The sequence below is a fragment of the Scyliorhinus torazame genome, chromosome 4, assembly GCF_047496885.1.
Source record: "Scyliorhinus torazame isolate Kashiwa2021f chromosome 4, sScyTor2.1, whole genome shotgun sequence".
In the NCBI taxonomy this organism is placed as follows: Eukaryota; Metazoa; Chordata; class Chondrichthyes; order Carcharhiniformes; family Scyliorhinidae; genus Scyliorhinus; species Scyliorhinus torazame.
In genome coordinates, this window is record NC_092710.1 from 303,730,968 (window position 1) to 303,733,467 (window position 2,500).

General features: G+C 57.0%; 4 non-coding genes across 4 annotated transcripts in view; all 4 read right to left on the bottom strand.

The window, feature by feature from the left end:
* Window positions 1-21: 21 nt before the first annotated feature.
* On the bottom strand, window positions 22-140 carry LOC140414623 (5S ribosomal RNA). Its single transcript, XR_011943760.1, has one exon. It is a non-coding gene; the product is annotated as a 5S ribosomal RNA (ribosomal RNA).
* A 696-nt stretch (window positions 141-836) lies between these two features.
* Window positions 837-955, bottom strand: LOC140414191 (5S ribosomal RNA). Its single transcript, XR_011943334.1, has one exon. It is a non-coding gene; the product is annotated as a 5S ribosomal RNA (ribosomal RNA).
* A 696-nt stretch (window positions 956-1,651) lies between these two features.
* LOC140414467 (5S ribosomal RNA) lies at window positions 1,652-1,770 on the bottom strand. The gene has a single exon (XR_011943600.1). It is a non-coding gene; the product is annotated as a 5S ribosomal RNA (ribosomal RNA).
* Window positions 1,771-2,466: 696 nt separating this feature from the next.
* Window positions 2,467-2,500, bottom strand: part of LOC140415352 (5S ribosomal RNA) — a 119-nt gene continuing 85 nt past the window's right edge. The window contains exon 1 of the ribosomal RNA XR_011944463.1: window positions 2,467-2,500. This exon is cut by the window's right edge and continues 85 nt beyond it. This is a non-coding gene — a ribosomal RNA (5S ribosomal RNA).

The following is a 2,500-nucleotide window of genomic DNA, read 5'->3' on the forward strand; positions in this document are numbered from 1 at the left end:
GCAGTCTCTGCTGGCCGCAAAAGCCTACTGCACCTGGTATTCCCAGGCGGTCTCCCATCCAAGTACTAACCAGGCCTGAGTCTGCTTAGCTTCCGAGATCAGACAAGATCGGGCGTTTTCAGACTAGTATGGCCATAGGCATCTGCAACACCGCCTTCTTGCCTATTCAAGCCGGCCACGCTAGCACCCTCGCCACTTCTTCTTTCCGGTTGTTTTCAATTTTTTCTCTCTCTTTTTCTACTTCTACTTCTACTTCTCCTCCTCTTTCTCTCCTTCTCCTGCTAATTCTAGCCTATATGCCTGATACTCGCTCCCCTTCATGCCGTCCCCAGCTAGCTCTCTTTTTTTCTTCTCCACCTCCCCCAAGGAAAACTGCAAGCCCCGCCCACCTCACACCAGCCTGCCGCCTGCACGCTGCTGCCTTTCCACATTGCAACGCTGCGCACTTCTCTCAGCACAGCCAGCACAAGGGTCAGGCAGGCAATGCAAGCCAGCTCTCTCTTCCTTCGCTTTCCACACCAGCCCCAATGCCACAACTTGCATTCATGCGGCGCCTTCAGGCTAGGAGACAGAACGTCCTGCCGACACACTGGCTTGCGGCCACACGGGCCAACTGGCATGCCCATCAAAGTACAGCACGCCAAGGCACCCAACCGTGCTGCGTTGCAAAGGCCCGGCAAAGCTGCAGCAGCTGAATGGCCCGACCAAGCCGCCTGCCTGAGTTGAGCCCGCAGGCAAGTGTTGGGAGGAATGGCGAGGACGCAGAGAGCAGCAAAAGGTTGGCCTGCCTCTGGTGTGGAGAGTGCTTGGCGTGAGCAGTCTCTGCTGGCCGCAAAAGCCTACTGCACCTGGTATTCCCAGGCGGTCTCCCATCCAAGTACTAACCAGGCCTGAGTCTGCTTAGTTTCCGAGATCAGACGAGATCGGGCGTTTTCAGACTAGTATGGCCGTAGGCATCTGCAACACCGTCTTCTTGCCTATTCAAGCCGGCCACGCTAGCACCCTCGCCACTTCTTCTTTCCGGTTGTTTTCAATTTTTTCTCTCTCTTTTTCTACTTCTACTTCCACTTCTCCTCCTCTTTCTCTCCTTCTCCTGCTAATTCTAGCCTATATGCCTGATACACGCTCCCCTTCATGCCGTCCCCACCTAGCTCTCTTTTTTTCTTCTCCACCTCCCCCAAGGAAAACTGCAAGCCCCGCCCACCTCACACCAGCCTGCCGCCTGCACGCTGCTGCCTTTCCACATTGCAACGCTGCGCACTTCTCTCAGCACAGCCAGCACAAGGGTCAGGCAGGCAATGCAAGCCAGCTCTCTCTTCCTTCGCTTTCCACACCAGCCCCAATGCCACAACTTGCATTCATGCGGCGCCTTCAGGCTAGGAGACAGAACGTCCTGCCGACACACTGGCTTGCGGCCACACGGGCCAGCTGGCATGCCCATCAAAGTACAGCACGCCAAGGCACCCAACCGTGCTGCGTTGCAAAGGCCCGGCAAAGCTGCAGCAGCTGAATGGCCCGACCAAGCCGCCTGCCTGAGTTGAGCCCGCAGGCAAGTGTTGGGAGGAATGGCGAGGACGCAGAGAGCAGCAAAAGGTTGGCCTGCCTCTGGTGTGGAGAGTGCTTGGCGTGAGCAGTCTCTGCTGGCCGCAAAAGCCTACTGCACCTGGTATTCCCAGGCGGTCTCCCATCCAAGTACTAACCAGGCCTGAGTCTGCTTAGCTTCCGAGATCAGACGAGATCGGGCGTTTTCAGACTAGTATGGGCGTAGGCATCTGCACCACCGTCTTCTTGCCTATTCAAGCCGGCCACGCTAGCACCCTCGCCACTTCTTCTTTCCGGTTGTTTTCAATTTTTTCTCTCTCTTTTTCGACTTCTACTTCTACTTCTCCTCCTCTTTCTCTCCTTCTCCTGCTAATTCTAGCCTATATGCCTGATACTCGCTCCCCTTCATGCCGTCCCCAGCTAGCTCTCTTTTTTTCTTCTCCACCTCCCCCAAGGAAAACTGCAAGCCCCGCCCACCTCACACCAGCCTGCCGCCTGCACGCTGCTGCCTTTCCACATTGCAACGCTGCGCACTTCTCTCAGCACAGCCAGCACAAGGGTCAGGCAGGCAATGCAAGCCAGCTCTCTCTTCCTTCGCTTTCCACACCAGCCCCAATGCCACAACTTGCATTCATGCGGCGCCTTCAGGCTAGGAGACAGAACGTCCTGCCGACACACTGGCTTGTGGCCACACGGGCCAGCTGGCGTGCCCATCAAAGTACAGCACGCCAAGGCACCCAACCGTGCTGCGTTGCAAAGGCCCGGCAAAGCTGCAGCAGCTGAATGGCCCGACCAAGCCGCCTGCCTGAGTTGAGCCCGCAGGCAAGTGTTGGGAGGAATGGCGAGGACGCAGAGAGCAGCAAAAGGTTGGCCTGCCTCTGGTGTGGAGAGTGCTTGGCGTGAGCAGTCTCTGCTGGCCGCAAAAGCCTACTGCACATGGTATTCCCAGGCGGTCTCC